The 12368-nt window shown below is 46.0% G+C and overlaps 1 protein-coding gene across 1 annotated transcript in view; it reads left to right on the top strand.

Moving 5' to 3' along the window:
• The first annotated feature begins 2292 nt into the window (after positions 1-2292).
• Positions 2293-12368, top strand: part of Znf462 (zinc finger protein 462) — a 135625-nt gene continuing 125549 nt past the window's right edge. Inside the window, exon 1 of the mRNA XM_059254367.1 lies at positions 2293-2714. The gene's annotated coding sequence lies outside the window, so the exon portion shown is untranslated. The remainder of the gene's footprint in view (positions 2715-12368) is intronic.

The raw sequence follows: 12368 nt of genomic DNA on the forward strand, positions 1-12368 counted from the left end.
GCCAGCCCACAAGGTACCTTCACGTCGAGGACGATACTTATCGCAGCCTCGGAAAGCCAGCAGTTGATAGCAGCTTTCAATCTGAAATACGATTGCTATTATTATTATTTTGCCCGGTGCAGAGCTTTTGACAGAAGAAAAAAAAAAAAGTAAGCTTTTTATTAAAGACAAAGAGGTAAATTATCAGTCGGGACGGCGCAGACCTGGCGCGCTTCCTCTAGTGGCCACGAGGAATTGATGGGGAGCGGCGGTCAGCACTCAGACACCCTTAGTGGCCCGGTGGGGAAGAGCTCGGGACAGATAGACTTGCTCAGGTCCCTCTAGTACCTGGAAAGAAGGGAGTCCTCCGCCTTTGCACAAAGCCAGGAGGATTTCGCTGTGGAGCAGCCTCACCGATCTTCGTCTCCTTTCTTCCTCTGCTTTCTTTGACTCCCGGCTCCCTTTCGCCTGAGTCCTTTCTCCTCGCTTTCCTCTCCCTGACCCCCCCCCTTCCTCCCCCTCCTTTCTTCGCCACCGCACGCGTAGTGTCATTTATTTATTTATTTATCACCCCCAGCCATCAACACCCTTTTAGGGCTCCCGAGCTTTTCAATGTGAGTGGGAGGAGAAAAGGGCAGGAAGTGTTGACTGGAAGGGGGTTAGATCGTGCGTCAGGGTGAGACATTCTGCCCTGGAATACACAATCGGGAAAATCTTGGGAAATGAGGATTTTAGATGTGCTTAGGAAACGCCGCTATCCGATGGGAACCAACTCCGTGCGCGTCTCCTCTGCTTTTATTGTATGGGTTTACCGGTCTAGCTGCCCCAACTGTGGGGGAGGGGGGAGGAGGCGAGTATTAAAGAGGACAATCTCGCCCAGGATCCTCAGCATCGCGCCTTCACCGGATGCGCGCTCCTCAATGCGAAGGAATCCAGCAACAACCCCTAATTCAGAGGCGGACAAAAGAAACTTTAATTAAGGTCTCTGCCCCGCGCGCGGCGCTGCGTGCTGTTCTCTCCTGGGGCCGTTGATGTCCAACTAGAGGATCTGAGAAATAGAAATGGTACCACCAGCCCATGCCCTTGAACTTCAATTGCTCCTGACTTGCTGCATTGATTTTTTTTTTTTTTTGTACTGTACCCTCCTCCCCATCACCCGTCCTAAATCAAATTAAAGCCTTAGGAGATCTTTGACCTGGTGAGAGAGGGGGTGGAAACCCATTTCTTTGAAAAAGAGATAGTTCAGAGCGATTTGGGGGGGAAATTACACTAAATAAAAATTCAAGGTGTGATGCTGCAGCTCGGCTTTCTTGTCTTCAACACCATGACACCTTATCATTAGGAGCGATGATTGTTACTTTCCAAGCCTTTAGATGATCAGCCGGAAAGTGCAAACAACGTGGGGCGCGAGGGTGGAAAGTTATTTAAGTACGACACCCCCCCCCCCCTTTGGTGCGCCGTCAAAACATTTCACAAGTTCGGAAAAGAAAGTGGTGGCTTCTAGATCAGAATGATGGGTTCCTTCTCCTCCTTTCCATATCAGAAGAGACATAAAACGCACAATGAGCCTTTATTTAGAGGGCGACGACTTAGAAAAATAAGTGCCAGCAATGGACAACTTGAGCCCTTCACTGGAGATACACTGCAAGCTGGAAAGGAATTAAAAAGCCCCACGTGGTTGATCTGGGTTTAGACTTGCAACCTTCAGTTCTTCATCTCTGTTCTTTGCAAAGATTGGCCTCTAGATGGATACATTTGAGGGACCCTCTGGAACCCAGGTTGGGCGCCTGGGGCAGGGCTGATGGTGCGAGCGGAGCAGGGTCCTCACTGGGGGCTTGCTCCTCTGGCCAGGGAGGTCGGGCGCCTCCGGGACGCGAGCGCGCACGCTTGGGGCCCGGCGGTCGCGCTCCTCGCGCCGCCTTTTCCGCAGGTCTTTATTCATCTCATCTCTCTCTTCCCCTTCTCCTCCTCCTTTGCCTCCTTCTCCTCCTCTTCCTCCTCCTCCTCCACCGCCACCTCCTCCTCTTGCATCTCACTGGCCTGGCTCTGTGTTGTTCAGAGTGACAAAGACAATGTCCCAGCCTTAACTTTGCAACCACCTTGCCTCCTTCTGGGGTTCAGCGCGGGAGGGGGGCGGGCAGCAGCTTCAGCATCTCCTCCAGCTTCTCCTGCGCTTCTCCAGCTCTTGGATAATTCTTCCTATTTTCCCCCCAGCCCTTTTCTCATTTCTTTCTTTCTTTTCCTTCCTCTCTCCTGCACGTTGTTGTTATTAGAAAGGCTTCGCGCACCCCCTGGTGCTCCGGCGTTTTGTGTGGCAGGAGAAGATTGTCTTCTCTCTTTCTGTCTTGCTTTCTCTCTCCCTCTGGTTGCTCATTATTCAGAGAGAGACACAGAGGGAGGGAGAGAGAGAGTGCGCGCGAGGGAGAGGGAGGAGAGGAGAGAGAAGAGCAGAGAGAGGGGAGAGAGAGAGAGAGAGAGAGTGAGAGGAGAGGGAGGGAGGGAGAGGGGAGAGAGACGGATATCTCAGGTCATCTGCAGCTGCAGCGAGTCTGAGGAGCCGAGGAAGGCAGGGAAGATGGCGATCCTCCATTGCTGAGACCCCGCAGAAGCACATGAGACTCCCAAACAACTTCCACAACAATAACCCGAGCAGGAAGAGGAGAAAGAGAAAGAGGATAAGGAGGCGGTGGGGCTGGAGAACCCGAAGCACCTCCCGGCGCCGGGACGCTTCTTCTGTAAGTTACTGCAATTAACCAGCACCTCCGGGGTGGTCTGAGTGCTCCGGGGAGGAGAGCGCGGGGCGGCGGAGGCACAAACGCGTTCATTCATTCGGCCGAGGAGGGCTGGCGGCGCGGGGAGGAGAGGAAGTCCCCTGCATGGGCTGGCTATGAGGAGAGAGGAGAAGAAGCTAAAGAGAGGAGAGACCGAGGAGGAGGAGGAGGAGGAGGAGAAGGAGGAGGAGGGGGAGGAGGGAGAGCAGCAGGGGGAGGAGGAAGAGGAGGAGAAGAAGCTAGGGAGGAAGAGGAGGAGGAAGAGGAGAAGGTGGTGGTGGTAGCTGTGGAGGTGGCTGTGCTTTTCCTGCTGGCTGCTCCTTCTGCCTTCTGCTGGGGGGGGGGGGGGGTGAGCCCTGTGGCTTAATTAATTTCGTGTAGTTCTGTGAAGAGAAGAGAGAGAGAGAGAGGAAAAAAAAATGAGATGAGTGAGAGGAGAGACCTGGAGGCTTAGGACGGATGCTCCGAGTGTGGGGACAAGAGTAGGGACAGAGGAGGGGGGCGGAGGGCTGAAGGCCAGGAGAGACCTGAGCCCGAGCCAGAGGGAGCGAGCGAGGGGTCAGAGGAGGGAGCGCTCGGAGCGAGCGGCCCCGACCTGAGCGGGTTGACCTCTTTCTTTCTCTGTCCCCTGCTTCCTTTCCCCTCCTCTGTCTGCCTGTCCCCCGCCCGATGGCAAAGCCGTGCGGATTGGCACCCCCCTCTTCCTCAGGTATTTGGCTCTCTCCTCTCTCTCTCTCTCTCTCTCTTTCCTCTCTCTCCGAAGTTGGGATGCGGGGTCGGGATGTGTCGAGGGGGTGGCTGCCGCCGCCGCTGCTGGGGAGGAGAGAGGCGACGAGCGGGGGGCTGCGGGCCGGGTGGGGGCGCAGGTTGAGGGACAGCTGAGGAGCTGTCTCCAGGCTGAAGGTTCAGAAGCATCTGGTTGGAGGAGGACAACGGTTTCTGGAGAGGAGAAGCCATTACACACGCTTGGCTCTCCTCTGAGGCTGGGAGAAAGGAAGGCAGGGGCCTGGAGGGGGGGCGTCTTACTCCTGGTGCAGTTCCCAGGGGTCTGCCCTCCCTCCAGGCACGGGGGGAAGCCGCAGCCGCCCCCCATTGGAGCAGCCCCTCTCTTTCCCTTTCTTTATCTCCCTGTCCTCCATTTGCAAGCTGTCTGCTTTGGTTCCAGTCCAGACTCCAAAACACAAAGCTCCTTCTCACGTTCATTCTCCAGGCTGTTCACCATTCCTGAAGGAACCCTGGTTTTCTTTTCATTGTGGCTCCTAACCTACAGAGAGGGAGGGGAAGAGGTTGCCTGGAGTTCCTTTTATATTCCTCCCCAACCTTAAAAAAAAGAAAAAGAAAAAAAAAAGAAGAGAGAAAGAAAAGAAAAAAGTTTCATTTTTAAGCACGCGCCTGGGATGGGAAAAGACCAACCAGTTGGGGCTTTCTCCAGGGGCTCCCGGGGGTTGTGTCTCCCTGTCTGGGTTGGTTGTTTGGCGTGGTTTGGTTTTGTTTCTGGAGGTTGCTTGTAGGTTTGGGGAGGAAGTGACTAGTTGGGTTGAGAGCTGGGAACTGAGTCAGGTAAGCCTTAAGCCTTGTCATGCTGTAACTCCACCAGAAAATGGAGGAGAGCGGGCTTCCAGGAGACAAAGCTAGGATGAGAAGTGTTTATAAAATTATGGATGTCTCCATTTTGAAGCTCTGTTGGTGATGGCTGGAGGAAGAGGCATGCCTGCCTACTCCTTCTCCCTCTCCAGAGGGAGACCTTGTGGTGGCTCCTCACTATCTATTCATTAAGCAAGGGGGTGAGGGCTTTTAAGGGTTCCTCAGATTTTTCTCCTACCCAAGGAGCGCTTTCACAAGTTACTGAGATGTTTGTTTCCATTTTAAAGTAAACTTTTGGAATTTTTTTCTCCTTTGGAGTGGACCTGAAGGGTTTGTGATCTCCTTCAGGAAAGGCAAGGCAAAACCTAAAACATTTCCACTGAGATCTTCTCACTACTTTCAGCTGCTCCAGGTCCCCTGAATGTCTCCAGGAAATGTTATCCCCTCATTGTGAGGGGGGTTGGTGGCCCTAGGCTCAGATTTGTTTTTTTCCTTTCTTTCTTTTCTTTTCTCTTTGGAGTTCTGAAGGCTTGGTTATCATCAGTTTGATTCATTGCAAGAGTTTATTGTCTGGTTTTGGGTGATTTCTGCCAGAAAGAATGGAATATGTTCCTTCCAGACCTCAGAGGAACCCTTTCAGACTGGCTGTTTCTCCGGGTTCTCCATGGCTCTTCAGGCTGCTCCATTTGTGTGTTAGGCCTCCCTAGTTCCTTTGTCTCCCCCCTTGCCTTCTGCTGTTCCTCCTCCCCACCCTGTTCTCCAGCACTGTAAGTCTTCAGAAATCCTATCACTATGTCTTCTTAACAATGTCACTATGGAAACAAATGATGTCAGTTGAGAAAACCTTATGTCCAGGTATCTTAACCTTTTTAATTGGAGGAATTTATTAATCTTGTAGGAAGACATTTTGTGAGGATAGCTTGAAAGCAGGAGCCAGTCCTACCTCAGCACACACACATTGCTATGGAGCCCTTCACAGATTAGTTCTAGAGATTGTGTGTAACTGACCCAAGGAAAGAACTGAATTCTGAGATGCTTTAGAAATTTACAAAAGCCAACCATGAAGATGTTGCTTTTCCATTAGGTCAGGTAGCCATCTTGAGGATGAGGGAAGATGTTGGAAGAATTTTAGGTGGACTATTGAGATAAGTGAGGAAGGCTTCACAGTGGGGTGAAAACTTGGAGGAGATTCAGAACCAATTAACAGATTCTAAGGGGGCTAATTGGACCTTGCTCTCAACCAAGGAGAAATGCAGAAAGGTACCAGCTTCAACAGAAATAAGGAACACATTGGTGAGCCACTTTACACCAGCCTTTTCCTTGCCTTCTCATTATGTGTCAGATTTTTGTACGCAAAGTTCCTTCTGTCTACAGTGTTTTTGTGCATATTGAAGTGGTTTTCGATTCCAGATGTAATTATATTCTGTGGAGTAGCTGGTAGCAATGTCACTCAGTAAATGCACACTGCTGTATATGACAACGCCACATTTTTCAAACCAAACTGTTGTGTCATTAATTGAGGGTTATTGTTCTTCTGAGGGGTGTGAAAGGAGACAGGGAAATACATGGCTCTTTAGCTGATAATTGTCCATGGTCAATGAAGTAAAACCCTGTTTGTACAGATGAAGATGTATGGTTTTCAGTGGATGTGTATGCTCATTTAAAAATACAATGTTCAGATCTTTGCCCCTTTAATAAAGACCTAGAAGTCTCCAAGAGCACTTAGAAAAAAATTCTTGCCTGGAATAAGACCTTTCTTTTTTTTTTTTTTTTTTTTTTTTCATTTTACAATGTTATCTTTTGACTGAATCCCTTTGGTTTTTAAGTTGTCATATTATATTTAAGTTTGGTAATGCATATATGGATGATGCTACCTGTTCAGCTTGGAAGTTTAAATGCAGGAGATAGCTATTTGGGCAAGTAATTATCAGATAATTTTGCATCTAATTAACTGTGTGTTTATGTAAACATAAATATGTTGATCTTGAAACAAACTTTCATGATATCTTTTTTATGGTTGTTAGTATGGGGCAAGTAATTAATTTGTTTTAGTGTGTTGGTTGGGGGAGTTGGGGGGTGATGAAAACCTGCCAATCACTCTAACAGCTTGACTCACTACAGCTTTTGCTTGGAAATCAAATGATTTGGTGTCTTCTCAGATAGTGTTAGAGTTGAAGGTATCTGGAGGGGGGAAAATAAGGTACCTAATAGACATTTTTGAGTTTGAGAATATATTTTAGCTGATAATCTAAAAGACACTTCCATGTGATTTGTACTTAGTCAATTTGGGAAGTCCAATAACATTTTTAAAGGCATTAGACCTACACACTTGAATTGACACAAATACTTTGGATTAAGCACCATGAAAGGAATAAAAAATAATAATAAAGTCGGCTTGAACATTCTATTTTGCTATCAAAGCTCAGAGATCTTTTTTGGTTTGAGACATCAAGTCCATGCTTATTCTTGTCATACAAGAGATAGTTGTTGGTTCTTCATATTCACTAATATTTCTCTCACTGATTTTATATATAATACATTGATTGACATCACCCCCTGAAGACCCTCCTTACCTCACTCTTACCCCTACCCTGTGTTGGAGACAACTTTTAGGTGAAAAGAAAAATCTATGTCCATTTTTCCTAATGTGTCTGCCGGAAGACAGTAGAAGGTGGGAATTCCAGCTTTCCTAATGGGTTTTAGAGTACTTGTGGTCAGTTTTCTTGAAAGAAGGAAGGATGAAGTTGCTTTGAGAATGAGTCTTGTTTTAAGTGTGATGGAGTTTAATAGGGCCTAGTCTTCCTCTAATTATTCCTGATGTTGAGAGTTTTAGTTAAGGTAACCTTTATCTTCTTTGTGGTATGTGCGTCTTTCAGATTTGTAGTTCACCATGTTACCCAATAGAGAATTGATGAGTCTGGGTTGAGTATTTTAAGTTGAGAGCCGAGGTGCTGGAGAACCGAAGTGCTATTTCATAATTCCACAGTCACAAATTAAGAAGCATAAAGCAACTAATCTCAACCGCAGAAGACTGTGCATGAATATGACTGCATGTCTGTAACTATATGGAAACTCCAGAAATTCAAAGGAAGGTGGGGCTGTAGCTCAGTGGTAGAGTGAGTCCTGAGTTTAATCCCCAGAACTTTTGTGGTTGGGAGAGAAAAAGAAAAGAGAGGAGGGTGTATGGATGAAATTCAGTAAGCAAGACATTTGCCAGGTGATATGTGTGTGTGTGTTTGTGAAAGCAGCTTGTGAGAGTCCTGTGCTTCTGAAGTTGATGGCTTTGAAAGAAACATTATCTGAGTGTTGGCGACCTATTAATTGATTATGAGAAAACAGAGAAGAGAATAATAGATAATGCTAAAAGAAAATTCCTCTCCTTGTATAATATGCCAAGACATCTGGCAGATGTTATGTGGGGCCCTAAGGAATGGACAGTTTAATTTTAGCCCTAGCAAGGAAATGGGAAGTTCTAAGCTCTTTTAATAGCACAAGTCTTAGTTTGGGGAAGGATGCTTAAAATAATAAGAAAGAAAGGAAAAGAAGCATTTTATGGAATAGGAAAGAACTACAGGGAGAGTAAACTGAGAGTTTGGGGGGTGATAGTCAAAACCGTTATTTCCCAAGTAGAAACTAACATCCAAGTCACTAAAAATTGACAAATGTTTACATTATAAGTGAAGAATAATAAGGAGTTAATATTCACAAGACAAAACTTTCAGGTTAGAAGCTAGATTTTTTTTTATACCTTAAAGAGATAATATATTTCAAATATCCTTAATTACCCTCATTTTACCCAAGAGGAAACTGGCACACAGACATGAAGTGACTTGCATAAGGTCAGAAAGTTCAGCTGTAACAAAGCCAGGCCTAGAACACAAGTCGGGTTGGATGACTGTAGCCTGGTGCCCTTTCCACTACCTCCACAGTGTTTTATAGTTGTCGCTGTTCATCAGCTGTCCTCTTCAGGGCCTAAACTCTCTGAGAAACTCTGTAGTCCTACCCTTGTAGGACAGGAACATGAATTTTGTTGTTGTTTGTAGTTGGGTTTAACATGTGGGGACTCAGGGCTGAGGTATTATGTATACTTCCTTCATGGAAGCAGAGACCCATTTTGTTAGTGAACCATTAGCTACTGGGTGGTAGCTGTATTTTTCTTTTAAGTTTTCTGTTTTCCTCTCTTGTTCTACCATCCAGGGCTTAGAAGTGCTTTTCAAATGCCCTTCTTTGGAAATTTGTCTGGGTCTATTGCAACTTGCAAAAGAGTCCACAATTGGACTCTAAGGATCTGTTTTGCAACATGGTGCAAATTCAAATTGGCTGCTTTCAGACATGCCATTTTGTAATATTGATGAATGGTCAAGAGGTGAAATCTAGTCTTAATTGGTGGTTTTCTAGTATTCGCTACTCATTCAAAAAAAACAAAACAAAACAAAAAAACAACAAAAAATCCCCACAAAAATCCCCATGTGCCTTCTATGTATGTTTTTGAATCCTAATTCTCTCTTGAAGATTAAGAGCTGTTTCCCACCTCCCAGTAAACAGGCAATCCTCATTCAAATGACTTGGGGAGAGTACTTTGGAAAGGGTGAGATGAGTTTCCATGTCTGTCTCCTCTTGGACAAGCACGAGCAATTTTGTAAGAAAGAAGAGTGATGTTTGGAAGTTTCCACATTTTCTAAGCTTCTTCCAAACAAATGCATAAATTCTTAATCTACGAGGCAGCCTGGAGAAGGTAGTGCTGGATACAGGACTTCTGGCAGAAACATAGTTAATGTTGTAAACAGTTGAACCTCAGTGTGGCACTCCTCCAAATGAGTTGACTGTCGAAAATAAAATGTTCCAGAAGAACTGGGAGAACAGGAAAGAAGTTAAAACGGCATGGTTTGCATGCCAGGGCTGAAGGAAGAAGAAAAAGATTCCGGGGGGGGGGGGGGGGGGGGGGACTGGAAGGAAGATAATCAGAGTTGAACTATCTCCTGGATTTATAAGACCCAGGAGAACTTTCCAAACACAGGGAAGCGGGTTTTTATGAATCTAGATGGAATCTGCAGCTTACTAGGAAGCTCTTCTGAATTTTCTGTCCCCTGAACCGTACAACTGGTAAAGGAGAAGTCCAACAGAGGTGACTTTGATTTACAATTCCTGCTTGGACATGCCATCATAAAACTGATCTTCTTGCTAAGAACCATGGTCCTCAGCAGTTGGAGCATCCATAAGATTCATGAAGTCTTCGGATGTGTGACTCCAATGCCAAGCTGATTATTGGGGTGTCTGGGTGGGTAGAGTGGCATGGTAGGAGAAGGTGCTGCTGCTGTCACCTCCCTCCTGGGGAGCAGCTTGCTTCAGGTCTTCAAAGCATTCTTTCGTGATTCCTATCTGAACACATTTTTTTTCTGGAGTTGTTCTTGGAGGGTTGGAGGGAAGCTTCCTTTTCGTGGCAGCCCATGGATGTTTTGGTATTGATTTCCTTGCTTTTGTGTGTTTGCTGACTCAGATCACTGCTCTTTCTTCTGGTTTATTAGTAAGATGCTTAATGCTCTACCCATCCACGCTCACCCCCAACTTCACTTAAAGGGTAGAACCTGCTCAAGGCGGGAAGGGATTGGTAGGTTTCTTAATTGTTTAGAAAAAAAATGCTTGAGGCCAGGTGGTGGTGGCGGCGGTGGCACATGCCTTTAATCCCAGCACTCAAGAGGCAGAGACAGGAGGACCTTTGTGAGTTCAAGGCCAGTCTACAGAGCAAGTTCCAGGATAGGCTCCAAAGCTACAGAGAAACCCTATCTTGAAAAAAAAAAAAAAAGGTTGAAGACAAGACTATGTAATTCAGAAAGTTATTGGCTAGGCAGTTGAGGAGACTTGAACGGGATCCATGAAAGGAAAAGAGAGAAACTGTTCACAGGACCCAGTGGGTCCTGGTTAAATGTTTTAGGATCACTTAAAAGGGAAGTGAGCATTGCCCAAGGTTCGGAAAGCGGGGTCTTACCTTGGATTCATGTTGGTTAGCGCATAAAAGGAGCTGGAGGCCCAGGCAGGACAACTGTGTCAGAAGTAATTAAGCCCAGGATTTGTGGAGAGGCTTATCTGCCACAGAGCCCAGCTGGGGAAGGCCAAACTCACTCCTTAAGCCCTCGTCTGGCCAGTTGGACCAGAACACAAGCTAAGGCCCTGGGATTTTACCTTCTTCTCTTCCGTATGCAGGTGCAAGAAGGCAAAGCCATTCTTCAGGTTTTCTCATGTCTGTTGAGTGCTTCTCTCTTGAGCTTGGAAATGCCAGAGGCAAAGGGGTGGAAGCTGGTTACCTCAGAGGGCACATTCTCCCTGTTAACACTGCAAGTGTGCCTATCACATTGTACCTTATTACTCGGAGTAATTGTGTAGTGGCACAATGTGGGACACTTGAAAGATGTTTGCTGCACAAAGGTTCCAATACTCACCTGCAGATTAAGAAATGGGTTTCTAAACCATCTCATTTCTATTGCTAATGAAAAGCTTTGGAAGGCACATGTGAATTAGAGCTCCAGCTGCTATCATGGTAGGGGAAGTTAGGCCTTGAAAGGATACATGGATTAGCCCGTCAGAAAAGCAAACAGTAGCATCAGCACAAGTAGAAAATAGACAGGGTTGTTAAGCTAACAGAAAAGTAGGCTAAAGCATTACTGTAATTATATGGTGAAAATTTGCTGGGAAAGAGAGAGCCCGCTTGGATGGGAAAGGGAAAAGAAGTGAGGTAGAGGAATAATTGACAAGTCAAAATAGAAGAGGTCTGTCCACTGGGTAGGAAGGCATTGCTCTTAAAAAAAAAAAAAAAAACAAAACAATAGAGTGAACGGAGAAAGACCTTGTAACTTGCTACCCATTGCGTGTGAAATATGAAGAGCAACGGCTAAGACACACTTTCTTTAGTAAGCTCCTATTGGGAAAAACCAGAATTGGACATGGAAGATGATTCGTGTAACTTCTGGGTTACAACTGCAGCCTTTCTGATAAAGGACAGATGGAAACTTGAGGGAGCTGGTTAAGTAGGCTTGATGCAGATTTTTCTGGAAAATGGATGATGCAGAGAGTAGAGCACTGTAGCTAATGGCTGCATTATTGATGGGCAGAAAACGTGATAGTCCTCTCTAAGGTTAGCCATAGCGCTTCTCAACCTACGCTCTGGGTATTAGAAGGAATGAAAACCAAAGACCTGCTCATTTCAGAGAGGAAGCCAGCGGACACCACATCACCGCATGGTGTCCAGTTTAGGGTTAAACCATTTGTCTGAACCAAAGGTCAGCACAGGCTGGTGGACCAGTCTGCTCCCAGCATTTTAAAATCCAGAACCAGGCTGTTGCGGTGCAAGATATTTAGCCATTCTCATCCCTGGTTACATCATCCCTTTGTGTTATGAACAATTAATCCGCAACTGAACAACAGACATTCAACTCAGGTGACTGTGGGCCTCTTCTAGGGGTTCTTCAGTTGGGGCAAAATGAACCCTGGGCTACAGACTAAAGCTTCCCTGAGGCAGACAGCAGCTAGAGATCATGTAAAGATTTCCTCATAATCACTTATCCACCAGAATGTCTTCTGTGTTTCCATATTGAATAGTCTCTGAAGACTGTTAATTAGTATTTAATAGTAGTAACTTGAAGGGGAGAGTATGAAGAGAGGGTTTTCATTTGAATGTCAGAGTTCAGAAAGCTTCCCCCCTTTCTGCTGTCAGTTGGATGTTTCCTGTCCTAATATTGAGTGAAAACAATAGAGAGTAAATATGACTGCTTCATCAAAAAATTCTGCTAACTCCGTTTTAGCATAGGAGTACCACAGAAAGCTTCAAAATGCTATTTCCCTCCTGGATGGGCTCATAACTGATATTAATACCAGGTAACATTTGTTTAACATTTAGTATGAACCAGGGACTGTCCGTGTGGTGGAAGAAACCAGGGGTTAGGGAGATAATTTGCCCAGGGTCATGAGCTAAGAAGTAGGGGAGCCAGAGTTCACATGAGAGGTGCCTTCCTCCAGAGCCCTGGCTCTCTGCTGATAGGA

The sequence above is a fragment of the Peromyscus eremicus genome, chromosome 2, assembly GCF_949786415.1.
Source record: "Peromyscus eremicus chromosome 2, PerEre_H2_v1, whole genome shotgun sequence".
Taxonomy (NCBI): Eukaryota; Metazoa; Chordata; class Mammalia; order Rodentia; family Cricetidae; genus Peromyscus; species Peromyscus eremicus.